We start from the raw sequence: 20,454 nt of genomic DNA on the forward strand, positions 1-20,454 counted from the left end.
TCACAAAATAATTCCAGCAACACCTCTCAAAATAATTTCAGCACCACATCCAACTTTGTGCTTGTTAACCCAGCAAATCAAATCACCCACATAAAACTCGGTGATGATAATTTCCTTTTTGGCAGCTTCAAATTTCTTCGAGAATTAATGGGTTGGGTCTTGAATACCTACTTACGGAAGAAACGCCTCCTCCACAAAAAATTCCGATTACAGAGGATATGACCGAAACAATAAATCCACTTTACATCTTGTGGTGTCGTCAAGATCAGCTTTTATTCTCCTTCTTACTTGGTTCCATGGTTGAAAGTATTCAAGCCCATATGATCGGTTGTACAACCACAGCTCAACTTTGGTCGCGAATCACGCACCTCTTTGCCACCAGATCTAAGGCTCGTGTAATGCAATACAAGTTGCAATTACAAACATTGAAGAAGGGAAGTCTTAGCATGAAAAACTTCCTTAGCAAAATGAAAGGCTATGTTGATTTACTAGCTGCGTGTGGTCATCCAATTTCTGATGATGATCATGTGATGTACATCTTGGGAGCAGTTGAAGTGGAATATGAGGCTGTTGTAGTTCATATCACCTCCAGAGTCGAGGCTCTTGCACCCACAGATGTCAGTGCATTATTAATGGCACATGAGTCACGTATTGAATCTTACACATCCCCCACTGATGGAAGCCCCCCCCAACATCAATGCCACTACATTTTTTCAATCAAAAGGCCGTGATACCTCAACTCAAAGTTTCACTCCTCGTGGACGTGGCCGTGGCCGTTTCTTTAGAGGTGGAAGAAAGAGCTGGAACAACAACAATCGTCTAACATGTCAAATATGTGGATACTCTGGACATGTAGCTGAAAAATGCTATTATCGGTTTGATAAAGATTTTGTTCCACAACATAGGAACTCAGGTCCTCCCTTCCAACCTACTGTCAATTCAAATCGAGGACGATCTCATACTCCTTCTGCTGCAGTAGCTATGAAACAACAAGAGATGCTCAATGAAGATTGGTGGTTCCCTGGCTCTGGAGCATTTCATCATGTTACAAATGATCTTGGTAATCTCACCATTGTGTCTGAGCACACAGGTGAAGGTAAAGTTTACATGGGTAATGGATTTGGTCTACCTATTTCGTATATAGGAGCGTCACAGTTTCATTCTTGTTCACACAACAACTCTCGCACATTTCATCTAAATAATTTGCTTTGCGTCCCTAATCTGACCAAAAATCTTGTTAGTGTAAGCAAATTTGCTCAAGACAACAATGTCTTCTTTGAATTTCACCCACAATTCTGTGTTGTGAAGGATCCAGCAACCAAGGTTCAGCTTCTCAAAGGCACCCTACATGAAGGACTATACAGATTTCATCTTGGCAAGCTTGATAGTTTCTCATCCAAACAAGCATCCTGCCTCAGCCTAACTTCTCCCTTAAATCAAGTGCAGTCAGCACATCATTCTCCTCAAGTGACATCATCCACATTAGCTAGATGATATTGTAGATTGGGTCATCCCATGTTTCCTACTGTAAAGCAAGTACTAACCAGTTGTAATATCTCTTTTCAAAGTAATGACAATATTTCTCTTTGTTCTGCTTGTGAGTTGGGTAAAAACCATAAGTTACCATTTCCTATATCTCACACAGTCTACTCTACACCACTCCAACTTGTCTTCTCTGATGTTTGGGGTCCAGCTCGCCATATTTCCAATAATGGGTTTCAATACTATATTAGCTTTGTTGATGCGTTTAGTAGATATACCTGGATTTTCTTCCTTAAACATAAATCTGAGGTTTTTCAGGTTTTTCAAAGGTTTAAAACTAATGTCGAGTTGCAATATAATCACAAGATCAAAACTCTTCAAACCGATTGGGGTGGGGAATATCGTTCATTGGTTCCTTTCTTTCAAAAATTTGGAATCGAACATCATGTAACATGTCATTATACTTCCCAACAAAATGGCGTTGTGGAACGAAAACATAGGCACATTGTTGACACTGGTCTTTCTTCACTTGCTTATGCACATATGCCTCTTACTTATTGGGATGATGCCTTCTCCACAGCTGTCTACTTGATTAATAGGCTACCTTCCTCCATTATTCATAAACAGACCCCCCCTTCACAGGTTATTTCATATTACTCCAGATTATTCATTTCTCCGTGTCTTTGGTTGTCTATGCTTCCCTTATCTCGGAATGTATAATTCTCACAAACTTACTTTTCACTCCAAGGCATGTACATTCCTTGGCTACAGCACGAAGCATAAAGGTTATAAATGCCTTAGCGAAGATGGCCGTCTTTACATTTCCAGACATGTCAAGTTTGATGAAAACTCATTTCCTTTCCTTACTTCTCAACGTCAAGTTGCTACATCCTTATCATCCATCAGTACACCTCCCTCTTCTCTTGTCTCCCCTCATAGTCCTTTTCTTACTCCTCAAATGCCAATCTCTCTTGGGTCAAGTTCTTCCCCTCCCACTGTCACTACCTCTAGGGATGCTCATCTCATATGTTCCCCTGTTTCCTTACCCTCCTTATCTTCGTCTCCGTTTGTCTCTGCTCCTATATGTGACACATGTGGTACATCAGAACCGATACCAGGCAATACTAACTCTATGGTCACTAGATCCAAGGCTGGAGTTTTTAAGCCTAAGGTGTACCATGCTCTTCATCTTCCTACTATTGAACCTACTAAATTCCAAGATGCCTTGCTTCATCGTGAGTGGGAACAGGCAATGCAAGATGAGTATCATGCTTTACTCAAGAATAACACTTGGACTTTGGTCCCTCCTCCGTCGAACACTCCTATTATTGGCTGCAAATGGGTGTACAAACTTAAGAAACTTCCGGATGGCTCCATATCTCGCTACAAAGCTCGTCTTGTTGCCAAGGGATACCCTCAAACTGCTGGCCTAGATTACTCTGACACTTTCAATCCTGTTGTGAAACCAACTACAATCAGACTGGTCCTCACAATTGCTTTGACAAAAGGCTGGATTATTCAACAATTAGATGTCAATAATGCGTTTCTTCATGGTAACCTTCATGAAACCATTCATATGCAGCAACCTCCAGGTTTTGAACAAAGACGGGGAAATACCATGCTGGTTTGCAGATTGCATAAGGCCATTTATGGGTTAAAACAAGCACCTCGTGCTTGGTTTGATAAACTCAAGACCACTCTATAGCACATTGGCTTTCATGCTTCCAAGGCTGACTCTTCTTTATTTGTTCGATTCCAGTCACTTTCAATTATTTATATTCTGGTATATGTGGATGACATTGTCATAACAGGAAGCAATGCTATGGAAAATTCAAGCTTTCATTTGACGCCTGAATTCTGAGTTCTCATTAAAACATCATGGTGATCTATCATATTTTTTTGGTATAGAAGTCTCTCGGCCAACTCGGGACAGCTTGTTCCTTTCTCAAGCAAAGTATATTCACGATCTACTTCTTAGGACTAAGATGGACAAGGCCAAGTCTCTTCCTACTCCTATGATTTCCTCTCTCAAACTCTCAACTCGAGAAGGCGATCCATTTGAAGATATCACTCTTTATCGCAGCACAGTTGGTAAACTTCAATACTTGACATTCATAAGACCGGATATCGCTTATAGTGTGAATAAAGTGAGTCAGTTTATGCATCATCCTATCCACTTGCACTGGATTGCTGTCAAACGAATTCTTCGTTATCTCAATGGCACACATCATTATGGAATCTATCTCACAGCAAACTCTCGGCTTACAATGACAGGATATTCTGATGCCGACTGGGGAAATGATATTGATGATAGGCGATCTACTTCTGGTTTTTGTTGGTTTCTTGACAACTCTCCTATCTCTTGGCAGTCTAAGAAGTAACCTGTTGTTTCTCGCTCAAGTACGGAAGCTGAGTATCGCAGCTTAGCCAATGCCACAGCTGAACTCCTTTAGCTTAAATCCATTCTGTCAGAACTTCACATTGGTTTCCGTAACATTCCAGTTATCTGGTGTAACAATCTCAGTACTATAGCTCTCAGTGCAAATCCGGTATTGCATTCAAGAACTAAACATTTTGCACTTGACTTATTTTTTTTCGAGAAAAGGTTATTTTCAATCAAATGGCAGTTCGATATGTACCCTCATGTGATCAACTCGCTGATGTACTTACAAAGCCTCTATCAGCCGCTTCATTTACTCGCTTTCGGACCAAGCTCAGCGTTTTACCCAGTCCCACGCTGACCTTGACGGGGAAAGTTAAGTAATACAAATTCACATCAGCAATTGGAACCCACATATGAGTAGAATTCTAGATGAATCCTTGGATAGAGTTTAGTAACAGCATAACAAACTTTTGTTGTTGTATTTCTTTATTTGCCCTTATTCAATTGTGTATAAATAGAGTATGATATTTTATTTGATAAAACGTGAAATGCCATTCATCTTTATTCAGAAGAGATTTTCTCCTTTCCACTTTTCTTACTAGTTCATACAATTATTATTTAATATAAAAAATTAATGTGTATGCACGCATCGAGTGGCACGGGACGTCGTATGTATAATATATTCTTATGCCAAAATGAATCTGTCTAGTAGTATGGCTTATTTGGATCAAGAATCTGACAATGTCCTTGAGCAAAATTCCAAATCAAAGACCCGATTAGAGGACAAGAGGTTCCTTGAAACGCGCATAAAGAAGGTAAAAGAACAGTACAAAAAGGGGAAATTTCACGACCTTCTTGCCGAAGTGGTTGCAGATCCAGACGCTCTCAAGGATGCTTGTGGTTGCATAAAGGTGACCTCGAATGTGGATTTAATAGTGGATAGTGGTAACTTGTAATTTGAGTCCTTGCCAAAAGATCTAGTCCATGGAAACTTTGATGTCAAGGCCAATATTTATTCAATCTCAACTGAGGGACTGAGGTAAAGATAGTGGAACTTGTTTTCTCAAAACTCAAATTAAGGGTTGTTCAAGAAGACATCGTAATAGTTTTGGAAGTCGTTTATCGGCCTCACTTATCTCATATTTCTCATGGTTTTCGAAGTGGTAGGTGTCATTTGTCTTGTGTAGACCAAAATTTTGCATTACAAAGAGATAAAGTATCAAGTTGATTTTAGTTTTGTATTGAAGATAAATTATGTCATGAATGAAAATAAAATTACAGGCAACCTTTGATATGGAGAGGGAAGACCAAAAGTCACATTGGTGACATTTAAGTTCATAAACCATGCAATCTTTAGTATGGAGGGGGAATGCCAAAAGTCATATTGGTAACATTTAAGTCCATAAATCATGCAACCTTTGGTATGGAATGGGAAGACCAAGAGTCACATTGGCGATTAATGTCATAAACCATGCAACCTTTGATATGGAGGATGAAGGCCTAAAGTCACATTGGTGTCTATAAATAGTGGCAAAAGAATGTGTGAAATTACACCAAAACAACATCAAAAGTTCTCTCCAAAAGTTATAATTTTCGAGTACAAAAATTATGCTCAATTTCATAAAATTTTGCTCATTGTTTTACAAGTTCAAATCCGATCTCCACCGTTAAGAATATACCTAAACGTATTTAGAGCAACATATTCAAAATTCAGATCGATCCAACGGTTCAATCAAGGGCAAACATTTTTGCAAGGTGGTTGGTTTTTCAGTGTTAAACTCCAACTTGTTCATTCCAAGATTTTTGGAATAATCTTTCAAGTAAGTGGGTTTTGTGAGTTTTTATTATATAATTCTTTGTATTTTAAAATTTGTGTAAGAATATCATGACATACTTGTATGTGTGTGTAATCATTTTCGAAAATTGTGGAAAGATATTTTTTAAATCTTGATCGATATACGTTTTGTGTCTTCTGTCTTCGATAATATTTGATTCTGCTGAGTCCTTTCGAAATTCTGATACGAACTGTTTGATAAATATGATTTTTGGTAATACCTGTTATGATTTGAGTTGGATATGGAACGACGATTGTAAGTTTTGTCTGGCCTCCATCAGTGGGTATAAAACTGTGTTCTAGCCCCAATCAGTGGATATAAAAATGTGTTCTGGCCTCACCCCTCGGTCTCGGAGCGTGACATGTCTGCTTTGAAATATATCGGCAAAGGCATACCTTGTCTTGACTGATGGTTCACGCTGCCGATTAGAAAAGAAGATGATTGCATCCTTACCTAACTCCTATCATCCGTGGAGGAAAAGATAGAAGACCCTAGGCTATTCGCTATATCAGAAGTATGTTTGATGCAAAGTGTACTCAGTATGGAGTTTGGGGCTTTCCTAAAGGACATGATCTTCCGCAAGAGGGGTGTTGTCCCCGATATTGATGAACATATATCTGGATCTTTTGGACAGTGAAATATTCAGGATGTCAAAGCAGTATGAAGCTTTTGATTCAAAACATAGGGAAGAGCACGTGTCACATACAAAGCTCTGTGGCTGGTTCAGGAGACAGATGAATGGTCATCATGTAAACCTGCTGCTCTATTCCTTTCTTCAGTTTATTGGTCGGAAACAGGAATCAACTGCCACCCACGTTCTGCAAGCACCTTAATCACTTCATCGGATGCATTTTCAGTATCACGCAGCGGTGGATAGTTCCATTATCAGAAATCTGGAGACATAAAAAGCAAATGAGTGAATGTCTATACCCCGTGTCGGACGTGAATCAGAAAAAAGGATTTCGAGAAATCTTCAATGCATCATGCAAATCAGTTTAGGATTCCCTCAAAGCATAAAAGCCATATACAACTAAGTTCAGAGTAATAATTGGTTTCATGGAACCTAAGTCCGCCAACGTCAATTCTACAAGGAACAAAGTTGTCACTTATTAGCTGCAATAGTGTGGCATCCCGCCCCAAAGGAATCTCAAAAACAGTGGTAACTTGCTCGCCTGGCAATGTCGATATTGTTACTGACGAAATCTAAACTAATGATATGGCACCCAAGATTGTCACGTGCCCTTGCCGAGCTGGCACTCTTCAAATTTGCCTCTACCGTTTCCTCGTCAATGTGTTTCTATCAATTGTTAAATTGTATTTACCAACTAGGTTGTCTTTACAGGTCATCATGTCTCTGACATTTGCTTGATACTTTTACCAGCCAAACCACTTGTTTTGCATCATTTTATTCCTCTGTTTAAGTTAATTGTACACTAACTTAGCATCTTTTGGTTAACTTTGTGCCAAACCTCAAGCCTTTTAACAAGAAATTATAGAGATTCAAGTCAATTGAGGGACTACTGAGTCAAAATTCTGCTAAACAATTCTCGAAAAAAGCCATTCGGTCTATTTCTTTTTGGATTAAAGCATTTGAAATCAAATTTCGAATATATTTTACTTATTAGGATAATTTTAGCTTAAATAAATTCCAAGTTCAGACTCTCTCATATTAAGCTCTTATATCAAATTAAATAGATTTCACCCAATATTGACTTCATTTGAAATCTGTATCCAGAATCATGCTCCAATCTTTTCATCTAATCGCAAAATTAAAGAAAACAGAACATTTTCTTAATATATTTTACACAAAATCAATAGCAAAGGAGACAGTGATGTAGAAATTACGCACATTTTCTTGACCAGTGAATGGTCAAACATCTCAGCTCCTCTACATTGCAGGGACTTGTCAAAATCTGCAAATTTCCAAGTGCACCTCTCGGCTCCAATGACATACACATCCTTCCTGTAGACTCAACCATTTATACGTAAAAACAGCTTTAAATTTGTTAACAAGAAGTAAAGTATTTTTTTCATGATACTGATATGATATTGCATACCCGGTGCTGCAAGCCTTACTCAACATGCTCACTGAATCAGCCGTGATGACAAAAGCATCGGCCCAAGCCACATGTCCCGTGTCTGTATTTGGATCTGAACATTGTCATAAAGACGCGATAATGGGAATGTGACAATGCTAAATCTTAGAGTTCTTACTATACGTACAGTTAAGAAATCAGTTATGGTTATTTGATGTATCCCCTGAAATAATGTTTTGAGGTTAATGTTGTGGTCCGAATTATCACAAGAAGGCAAAATTTAATGGCCTAAAGTAAATAAAGTGGCCTTTATATTAAAAAATTGAGACTATCTGAACGGTGATCCCACTCTTGTGCAGAAAATATACAACACGCAACACACACAAAATCGACAGGGCAAAAATGACGAGGAAAGTGAGATGAAGACTAGGAAATAAAAAGTAGTAACATGAATGGGGAATAGGAGAGGGAAAGACTAAAGAAAAGAAAGAGAAAGTAGGAGAGCGTATCCAGGGTTTGTTTTATCAGGCATCAGCCCCAATCAAACAAATTTCCATACATAAACTCTTTTTAGTTTAGGAAATCTACCTACAAGTCACGTCTCTTTTGGCTACATTTTAGAAACTTTGTATGTATATTGGCGTTTGGCAGTCACATGTGAGAAATCAGCAGAATTTTAACATCATTTTTACTTGATGGTGTACATAAATAAGTAGGTAGAATCAATCAATACCTTCATCATTCCAAATGTAAACTTTAGGATGGTCCGCAAATTCAGTCATAAGCATGTCTGATACCTATTAGACACAGCAGAACTAAGCATCCACATAGGATGATAATCATATTAACTTGTGAGAAGTGTGCAGACGTCCAACAGTCTTGGGTGTCCGATGAGAAAATGAAGTTCCAAGGCTCGCACAAGTGGGAAGGACAATCTTCAGTGAGGCTATTAGTTTCTTTTCAAGGTCTGCACGACTGCACTGTATCTGCAACGACCTATAAGAGAAAGTGAAAAAAGCACAAACTGTGGGGTGATATCTAGAAGCCCAGTTGGAAGATGCATAAGTAGCGACGATTAACCATCTTAACTTTAAACAAGAAACAATCAATTTATGGATTAAAGATAACATGCAGCACAGAAGAGGTAACTTCTTGCACAAGTATCTTGTTAAATGAATAAAAATTATATGATGAGCGTCAGCAATGATGGACCAACAGAAGAAATAAGACAAACTGATGATTCAAAAGAAACATGTTGGAGTAAAATTGCAACAGAGAATTAAAAAATACTATGTTTCGGAGATTCACGCATATCCCTTCTGATAATTAATATCTTCTACAACTTCTATTGAAAAAGTATTATCCACATGGCTCAACGTAAGTGTACATTTTATGGGTTTTTAAGTACTAATATTCTATTGTACATTAGCAGTAGACTTACGTAAAAACCCAAAATAAATTCCACACTTCTATTGACTTATACATTCAAAACCATACTGCAAGACTCAATACCCCAAACCATCAAAGATCAGCAAGTATTTATGGATTCCTAGTCAAGATTGAGCTTGCCAACAAAAATAAATCTATTGTAAGTACGTATATTCTTTTTCTCGAAGTTCAACAGAAATCGAAACAAAGGTATACCTGTGGGCTCTCCAACGGATACAACAAGGGTTTAGGCAGCTGTGCCATCTCATCATGCCATACTAAAGCTGCACCTCTCCACACTGCAGAATTGATCACCCGATGAAGAGCACTCACAGTGAGGACCTGAGAGGACATCACACCCAGTAAAGCCTGCTACTTATTCAAACTTAAATATGATAAGCAACACAAATTTTTCAAATAAATAGTTTCAATGGGGAAGTAATTCCTAAATCTATCAAGGAAGTGTAAGAAAAACGTGACACATAGCGTGTACAAATTGAAATTGACGACGGCCAAGAAAATTAAGTTACGTACACGAATCTTCTTCTGAATATTCAGACTCCCTGTTTTCTCGTTGATGGTATGAGATGCCTATAAATAGAGATGATTGAGCACTTCATAAGAAAAATACACCATCTAAAGAGATCGTGCAGTGCTTAGAAGGCTTCAACCGATAAGAAAATCAGAGAAATCAAAACTTTCAATGGCCGGAGGTAATACTCGATCTATTTCCGCATATAGTTTTCATGTATACGTAAAACATGATTTTGAGAAAAAATCTAACATTTGGTATCAGAGCCATTATATCTCTGCCTTGAAAATTTGTTTTTCATTTTCTGAAATTTGCGTAAGAAGCTTAAAGTTTGGATATGAACTTTAAGAAAGTTTACGTACCTGAAAATTTCTTTGGAAAATTTTTTCACGTTGCACTTTGAAATTCTCGGATAAGATCTTGAAAATTTATACAGTTTTCTGAATTTTCAAAATTTCTGAGAAAAGAAATTTTCCAGACGAGGGAAAAATTTTATTTCAAAAAGGTTGAAGACGATCGAAATAATGCAGAACCTTTCATATTTGAACCAATCAATTTAGATCCAACATATCACGTCAAATCATCAGAAGAAATAAATGCATGTTAAGTTTATATTATTTTAATATATATATTTAAAAAAAATTAAAATAATAATTGCATTGATGAATCCTGTCGGTGACCATTTGGATTTTTTTTTTAAATAAAAAAAATCTTTTTTAATCCAAATGATTCGATTATTATTATTATTAAAATAATAATAATAATAATAATAATAAATAATAATTAATGTGTTATTAAGTTGTATGTATAATTCGGTATATACATATAGCATTTGGTTGAATAATTGAACACATTAAAATAATTTCAAATTTAACGTAATTTCTAATACATGTTTAGAAATTATTTTTGCATGTTAGATATAATGTCAAATATTGTGTATAAGAGTTTGATGTATACATGCTGACATGCAAATTTAATATTATGTTTGCATTTATTCTTGAAATTTAAAATGCAAATATTATTAAAAAAAATAAAATTGATACATCAATATACACATTGTGTTCATATTAAATTATATTAAGTTGTTATATAATTTGAAATGAACATATCAAGTAAGATGTGAATATAATATTACAAAATAAAATATTTCAGATATTCACAAATGAACAAATAACCTCACTTTATCATTACTCTGATAAAAGAGAAAAACTGATGAGGAACCCACATTTTTGTGATCCTCACTTTATCACTACTCTGATTGAAGAGAAAAAATGATGGGGAACGTATATGTTCATATTAAGTAAAAATGTGAATACAAAGTTATTTACTGAAAAAATTTTGGCTTATAAAGATTCACTTAAATGTGGATAATTAAGTTGAATAATAATTATAAGGTGACGTAAGAAAACATGATCTAGAGGGAGTTCTTCATAGATCGGTTTAAACTGCCTTGACTAGCCACTGGTCTCCCTGAGGAACGTTGCTCTGTCTAGGAGTTAGGTATTTAAAGGGCCTTAGCACTACCTATCTTTCATGGGAGCACTCTTTGAAATTGTTGATTGCGAAATAATTATTATATAAAGCATTAAGTAAAGCCAAAATTTTGTCCGGTGAACGGTATAATTTTAAATAATTGAGGAATAGCCACAGCATCCTTAATTATGAAAAATTATACATTAAGAGGATTTGGATCACATAATGGACAACAATTGTAATTAATTATATAGACATAATAAATTTTTCCCACAGGAATTTTTATTATATTTATATAACTAATTAGGTTAAAATATCAAATTATATTTTTCTTAATTTACCCACATGAGTTAAGGAAAATACATTTTGATAGTTTTATCATAAAGTTACAGAAAAATCTTATTGAATTAAAATTTTAGCCCACAGACAAATTTTATGTCACTAGATTTTTTAAAAACATGAATTACATTGGTAAAACATGATATTATCTCAAAATTTTAAGCATATTATATTTTGTGTAGTTATGCAACCGTGCGAGTTTTTCTGATATGAATGTGATATTCCCGATCTAAAGGGCGATAATTATAAAATTTGGAAAGAAAGAATTCTTCTTCAATTGGGGTGGATGGATATTGATTATGCTATACGAAAAGACGAGCCATCTGCTATTACTGAAAACAGCATTCCAGATGATGTTGATCTTTATGAAAAATGGGAGCGATCTAATCGACTCTGCGTAATGTTGATAAAGACCAAAATCTCTGCTGGTATGCGTGGTTCTGTCGATCAGCATAATAATGTCAGAGAATTACTGAAGGCTATTGATGAACAGTTTCAGTCTTCAGATAAAGCACTTGCCAGTACCCTAATTATGGAATTCTCTTCATTAAGGCTCACCAGTGTGAAAGGATGTGCGAGAACACATCATGAAAATGCGGGACATAGCGGCTCGGCTCAAGACACTTGAAGTGGAAATGTCTGAGACTTTTCTTGTGCACTACATTTTATGCACGCTTCCACAGCAATATGGACCCTTCAAAATTTCTTACAAAACACATAAGGATAAATGGTCAATCAATGAATTAATGACCATGTGTGTTCAAGAGGAAGGAAGGTTGTTGATGGAAACGAGTGATAATGTATTTATGACCACGCAAGGAAAGTACAAGAAGCAAGTCAAAGTCAAGGAAAAAGGGAAAGGAATAATTCCACCTCAACCTAACATTAAGAAAGAATCCAAGTGTTTCTTCTGTAAAAAGACGGGACACATAAAGAAGGATTGCAATAAATTTAAGGATTGGCTTGAAAAGAAAGGTATTCCTACTTCATTTGTCTGTTATGAATCTAATATAGTTAATAATATTTATAACACATGGTGGATTGATTCTGGTTCTACAATCCATGTTACAAATACCTTGCAGGGTATGCAAAACCTAAGGAAACCAATAGAAAATGAGCGGAGCATCTATTCAAGAAACAAGATGTCTTCGCATGTGGAGGCTATTGGGACTTGCTGCCTAGTGTTGAATAGTGGTTATATTTTAAAATTGGAAAAGACTTTTTATGTTCCTAGTTTTTCTAGGAATTTAATTTCAGTTTCAAAACTTGTACCCCTTGATTATTCATTTCAGTTTTTGAATAAATCAATAAATTTGTTTTATAAATCAAATCTTATTGAAAATGGTACAATGGTTGATGGTCTTTTCTCTATTTCTTTACAAAATAATAACACAACTATGCATGTTCAAGGAGGTATAAAAGATGTGTTATAAATGAAGATTCTTCTATATTGTGGCACAGGAGATTGGGACACATCTCCATAGAGAGAACTAAAAGATTAGTAAATGATGGAGTACTCAGTACTTTACTGATTTTGAGACTTGTGTGGACTGCATTAAGGGAAAGCAGACGAATAAGTCTAAAAAGGGTGCCAAGAGGAGTACGGAAATATTAGAAATCATACATTCAGATATTTGTTGTCCAGATATGGACATGCAAAGTCCGAAATACTTCATCTCTTTCATTGATGATTACTCACGATATATGTATATCTACATGCTTCATAACAAAAACGAAGCACTTGAAGCCTTTAAGATTTTTAAGGCTGAAGTGGAGAAGCAATGTGGAAAACATATTAAGATTGTGAGAACTGATAGAGGTGGAGAATATTACGGTAGATACACTGAGAATGGACAAGCACCTGGTCCGTTTGCGAAGTTTCTCCAAGAACATGGGACTGTTGCCCAATATACTATGTCTGGTTCTCCGGACCAAAATGGCGTAGCTGAGAGGAGAAACCGAACATTATTGGACATGGTGAGGAGCATGTTTAGTAGCTCTAAACTTCCTAAATCCTTGTGGACTGAAGCTCTTAAGACAGCTGTGTATATATTAAACCGAGTTCCAACTAAGGTTGTTCCAAAGACGCCATTTGAGTTATTTAAAGGTTGGAAACCGAGTTTGCAACATATACGCGTTTGGGGTTGTCCTTCAGAAATAAGAGTTTACAACCCACATGAAAAGAAACTGGACCCAAGAACCATAAGTGGATATTTCATTGGGTATGCCGAAAAATCCAAAGGGTACAGATTCTATTGTCCATCTCACAACACTAGAATTGTGGAATCAAGAAATGCAAAATTTCTTGAGAATGATTTGATTAGTGGGAGTGATCATTCAAATGACATAATTCTTGAGAATGATCACATTAATGAACAATCCTCTTATTCAAATGACAGATTGGTCGTTATTCACACCCATCAAGACCAAATGGGTGTTAGACAACCAGTTACTGAAGTTCCACAAATTGCTGATGACAATCCAGTAGATCAAGTTGTTAATGAAGAACAACAAGAAATTGTTGATCAACCAAACAACTAAAGGAGATCTGCTAGAATAAAGAGATCAGCAATATCTAGTGATTATGTTGTGTATTTACAAGAATCGGACTTTAACATTGGAGCCGAAAATGATCCTGAAACGTTTTCACAAGCCATGAGTTGTAATGAGTCAAAACTATGGTTTAATGCTATGAAAGAAGAGATGAATTCTATGGCAGTTAATGGAGTCTGGGATCTTGTTCAGTTGCATGATGGTGTAAAAGCCATTTGATGTAAATGGGTCTTCAAAACAAAGAAAGACTCATTAGGCAACATTGAAATGTATAAAGTAAGACTCGTTGCTAAATGATTCACTCAACAGGAAGGAATCGATTATAAGGAGACTTTTTATCCTGTATCTAAGAAAGATTCTCTCCGTATCATTCTAGCATTAGTTGCACATTTTGACCTCGATTTACAACAAATGGATGTGAAAACAGCTTTTCTCAATGGAGAACTAGAGGAAGATGTTTATATGAAACAACCTGAAGGATTCTTCTCTAGTAATGATGAGCAATTGGTTTGTAAGCTTAAGAAATCTATATATGGATTGAAACAAGCTTCCCGTCAATGGTATTTAAAATTTCATGATGCTATCTCTTCATTCGGATTCGTTGAGAACCCCATGGATCAATGTATATACCAGAAGGTCAGTGAGAGCAAGATTTGTTTCCTTATTCTATATGTGGATGATATATTACTTGCAACCAATGATAAGGGTCTGTTATATGAGGTGAAACAATTCCTCTCTAAAAACTTTGATATGAAGGATATGGGCGATGCATCTTATGTCATTGGCATTAAGATACATAGAGACAGAATTCGAGGTATTATAGGTCTGTCTCAAGAAACCTATATCAACAAAGTTTTAGAGAGATATCGGATGAAAGATTGTTCGCCAAGTATAGCTCCCGTTGTGAAAGGCGATAAATTCAATTTGAGCCAATGCCCAAAGAATGATCTAGATCGGGAACAAATGAAAAACATTCCTTATGCTTCTGCTGTTGGAAGCTTGATGTATGCTCAGGTTTGCACTAGACCTGACATTGCATTTATTGTTGGGATGTTGGGAAGATATCAGAGTAATCCAGGTTTAAATCACTGGAAAGCTGCAAAGAAAGTAATGAGGTACCTTCAAGGGACCAAAGATTATATGCTTATGTTCAGACGAACTGAGAATTTGGAAGTAATTGGCTACTCTGATTCAGACTACGCTGGCTGCATTGATTCACGAAAATCCACTTCAGGATATATTTTCATGCTAGCTGGTGGAGTTGTATCTTGGAGAAGTGCAAAGCAGACATTGACTGCTACTTCCACTATGGAAGCTGAATTCGTATCTTGTTTTGAGGCAACCTCACATGCTGTATGGTTGAAGAGTTTCATTTCAGGGCTTAGAATTATGGATTCTATATCTAGGCCATTAAGAATATATTGTGACAATTCAGCTGCTGTTTTTATGGCTAAAAATAACAAAAGTGGTAGTCGAAGCAAGCACATCGACATTAAGTATTTAGCCATAATAGAACGTGTTAAAGATAAGAAGTTATTTATCGAGCACATTAGCACTGAATTGATGATTGCAGATCCTTTGACTAAAGGCATGCCACCATTGAAATTTAAGGATCATACAGAAAGAATGGGACTTGGTTCCTTTATGTAATTTTGTTGTAAGAACAAATTTAATGAAACTATGATGTGATATTTTCTCATATTTGTTGTGCACACATTCAGTTATTCGAGAAATATCGATAAAGTTGGACCTCGAATAAACATAGGGTTTATTCATTAAGTTATTTGAGAGATATAATACATTGTGATATATGGAAGATAATAATCGCTTTTAGATAACCTATTGCCATGATTCATGTATTTTATTTTCTCCTATGGTAAATGAGATATATGTGTCAAGTGGGGGAATGTAAGAAAAACGTGACACATAGTGTGTACAAATTGAAATTGGCGACGGCCAAGAAAATTAAGTTACGTACACGAATCTTCTTCTGAATATTCAGACTCTCTATTTTCTCGTTGATGGTATGAGATGCCTATAAATAGAGATGATTGAGGTCCCTGAGCACACACACCTCATAAGAAAAATACACCATCTAAAGAGATCGTGCAGTGCTTAGAAGGCTTCAACCGAGAAGAAAATCAGAGAAATCAAAACTTTCAATGGCCGGAGGTAATACTCGATCTATTTCCGCATATAGTTTTCATGTATACGTAAAACATGATTTTGAGAAAAAATCTAACAGAAAGACCATACCACACGTTTATCCGGAGATTGACGAGGTTTTACCCACATTCTTAGAAACCAAGGTATCTGTTTCTGTGCCTCAGGTCTTAAGGGATAATAATCATGCCGAGATGATAAATGTGACGCATATCTGATCAATCAAGAAAATTTATATTACTCAATAAAACATGAATGTATATATCAGACTTCACATCAACAGATAAGAGACCATAAATTTGCACCCACTTTCCTTCCTCCATTTTCCAAACTAGAAGAATAACTTGTTGAAAGAGACTTATTAATGCTAAAAGAAAAAACAACTAAGACACTCGCAAAAGATTCAGACAAAATAACACACACAAAAAAAAAAGAATAACTTGCTGGTACGAGGATTCAAGGATTTATCTTTTCTCGTGCAGCTTTGCATGGAACATGTGAAATCATTACAAAGCTATTGAAGCATGTGCACACATATTTCAGCAGTTGTCAAACAATGACTTTAATCCATGATTATAGGATCAGATGCCTATTTTCAGGAACTAAAAGTTTAATGGAACTTGAAACAGCGATTGTACCACGACCTGATGCGATCACCAAGATTGAACCATCCCTATAAGATTTATATAAATATGTGACTTTATATGTGAATTTCTATTTATATTCCTTATTAATTGTTTATTTTATATTAATTGTTTACTTTAATGTGTCTTTTCTTTCTCTTTATTTATATTTTAAATCTATTATATCTTATTAGTTGCTTACTTAATGTGTATTTTTTTCTCTTTATTTATATTTTAAATAGGTGTGATTAGTATTTTTTATGTCTACCCACATTATAATATGTTATTTTTATCCAATGATATCTTTTCATTATGTAAATTAGTATTTGTTTTTTTTATGCCTACCCACATTATAATATGTTATTTTTAATCTAATGATTTAGATTTTTTATTTATCTATTCATTATGTAAATTAAATTAATTAAAGTTTAGAAATAACGCATTATCGAATTGTGAATTTTCTTTGGTGTCTTATTTTTTTTTATGTGCCTCATGTGACAGTTTACTAGAATTTATGTGTTTAAATTAAAGTTTTTTGCAACCGAAATTTTTTGCGATTTATATTTATAAATTATTTAAATAAAACACGGTAAAAGATCGTTTGTGATTTGAGCCGTCAATTTGGGTTGAGTATGTCGGGTTGGCCTGCACCGCCAAACTGTTTAAGTGAGCTAGGTTGAAATTTTGTCGACTCATTTAAATTTGAGCCTAAATGAGCTCGCACGAGTTTATATTAAATATATATATCTAATATTATCGATTTTCTATTATATTATATATAAATATGTGACTTTATATGTGAATTTACATTTATCTCTTTATTAATTTTTTGCTTTACATTAATTGCTTACTTTAAATGTATCTTTTCTTTCTCCTTATCATATTTTAAATATGTGTGATTATTAGTATTTAATTTTTTACAGTCTACCCACATTACAATATGTTATTTTTATTCAATAATATCTTTTCATTATGTAAATTAGTATTTTGTTTTATTATGTCACATTATAATATGTTATTTTTAATCTAATGATTTAGATTTTTTATTTATCTTTTCATTATGTAAATTAAATTAATTAAATTTTAGAAATAACTCTTTATCGAATTGTGAATTTTCTTTGGTGTCTTATTTTTTTTTCATGTCCTCATGTGACAATTTACTAGAATTTATGTGTTTAAATTAAAGTTTTTTGCAACCAAAATTTTTTGCGGCTTATATTTATAAATTATTTAAATAAAACACGGTAAAAGATCGTTGTGATTTGAGCCGTCAATTTGGGTTGTGTCTGTCGGATTGGCATGCACCGCCAAACATTTTAAGTGAATTAGGTTGAAATTTTGTCGACTCATTTAAATGTGAGCCTAAATGAGCTCGCACGAGTTTATATTAAATATCTATATATCTAATATTATATATTTTCTATTATTATATATAAATATGTGACTTTATATGTGAATTTACATTTATCTCTTTATTAATTGTTTGCTTTACATTAATTGCTTACTTTAAATATATCTTTTCTTTCTCCTTATTTATATTTTAAATATGTGTGATTTATATCTACCCACATAATAATATGTTATTTTTATCCAATGATATCTTTTCATAATGTAAATTAGTATTTAGTTTTTTTTATATCTACCCACATTATAATATGTTATTTTTAATTCAATGATTTAGATTTTTTATTTATCTTTTCATTGTGTAAATTAAATTAATTAATTAATGTTTAGAAATAACTCATTATCGAATTGTGAATTTTTTTTGGTGTCTTATTAATTTTTTTTTTCATGTCCTCATGTGACAGTTTGTAGAATTTATGTGTTTAAATTAAAGTTTTTTGCAATCGAATTTTTTTTGCGATTTATAGTTATAAATTATTTAAATAAAACGCGGTAAAAGATCGTTGTGATTTGAGCCGTCAATTTGGGTTGAGTCTGTCGGTTTGGCCTACACCGCCAAACAGTTTGAGTGAGTTGGGTTGAAATTTTGTCGACTAATTTAAAGGTAGCCTAAATGAGCTTGTACGAGTTTATATTAAATATCTATATATCTAATATTATTGATTTTCAATCATAAATTCTTGATATAAAATACAAAATATCATTTTGATTTCAAAATTGTGATGTTACTATCTTGTCCAAAAATTGTGGATTGTTGAGATATTTTGGCAGTCACTCAAAATTGAGTGTCAAAGTTGACATTTGAGTTGTATTTTTGGATTTATGACAATATGTTCGTCAACAGATTATTTTTAAGTTAGTTTTATCTGTATCGTGAGGGGTAAATATATTTATTACAATATATAAATATTGTCATCTCTTTAAATTAATATTCACTTTCATGTTTGACATATTATGAGTCTTGGTAAAATGAGGAACAATAAATTCAAACAAACGAATACAAAAAGTCTGGGCGAAACCAGAATTATATGGTATCGAAAATTAATATATAAATTTTTAGTGAATTTATCGATGTTAAGATGTATCACAAATCTTATATCATAATATATAAAATTTCAATCTTATTAATGAAATAAATCGAACATATATGAAATATACAAAATTTTATTACATATACAATCAAGTAATTTATTATAATTGTATTTTAGTCTAAAAAAATTCTTGTCAAACTCAGTGATTGTGGATTTAGCATCTATTAAATCAACAAACTAAATAACGTGTCAATTAAACTAATTGAATAATCACATATTCTTGAATTTCTTAATTAATTTTTTATCTTGATAATTTGTTTCATTTAATATTTTAAATTATAAGACACCGTTACTATAACTAAAGACACATTTTTTTAAATGTTCATAAAGACTCAATCACTAACTCATATGAAAAAAAAATTTATCGACATACTATATTGAAAACATTCTAATTAATTCAGCACATTTGCTGAAAAATTTTCTAATTAATTAAGAAAAATTCATTTACAATAATCATATTTAATCTTTTTGGGCTAACACCATTTATTTTATAAGATATTCATCGCAATTCTTTATTTGTATGTTAATCTTTAAATCAGAATTATGATGTATATTGTTTTGCTAAAAGTTCTTAATTAATGATTTAATACATTTATTCGACACTTCAATATTAACATTTTAAAATATATTAATTTTATATTGTAAGTGTGTAACACTTCTAATCATGATTATAAAATTTTAATAAAAATTCTAAAAATGAATTAGGTAGAAAATGGCAAAAAATAAAAACTAAATAATTGTCTATTACCTATAAACTACTAATACCGATTTCTAAAGATTGAATTCGGTGAGAATGGAGGCCACTATGTACTAAAAAAGTAAAAAGTTGATGCTTCAATGAGTCACACTGCAAAGTTAGTGAAGTAAAAACGAAGGACAAAGTGAGTTAATAAAAAAATTATAATGAGCTAAGTTGAATTAGACTTGTATATAAGTATCTCACTTGGTTTCATCTTATGTTCTGTCACTGTAAAAAGCGAAAGTTCATGCACTGTAGCGTTCTACATTTTCTTAATTTTTCTCTTGATTTCAAATTTAGTTTCATCATCTATTGATCATTAAAGATATATTAGAATTTTTCTAAACATCTAATATTAAATGTGATCAATTAA

General features: G+C 33.8%; 1 pseudogene; it reads right to left on the bottom strand.

Moving 5' to 3' along the window:
- Positions 1 to 6,213: 6,213 nt before the first annotated feature.
- Positions 6,214 to 16,547, bottom strand: LOC142537190 (mitochondrial fission protein ELM1-like; annotated as a pseudogene).
- Between the last annotated feature and the right edge of the window lie 3,907 nt (positions 16,548 to 20,454).

The sequence above is a fragment of the Primulina tabacum genome, chromosome 2 (assembly GCF_025594145.1).
Source record: "Primulina tabacum isolate GXHZ01 chromosome 2, ASM2559414v2, whole genome shotgun sequence".
NCBI lineage: Eukaryota > Viridiplantae > Streptophyta > Magnoliopsida > Lamiales > Gesneriaceae > Primulina > Primulina tabacum.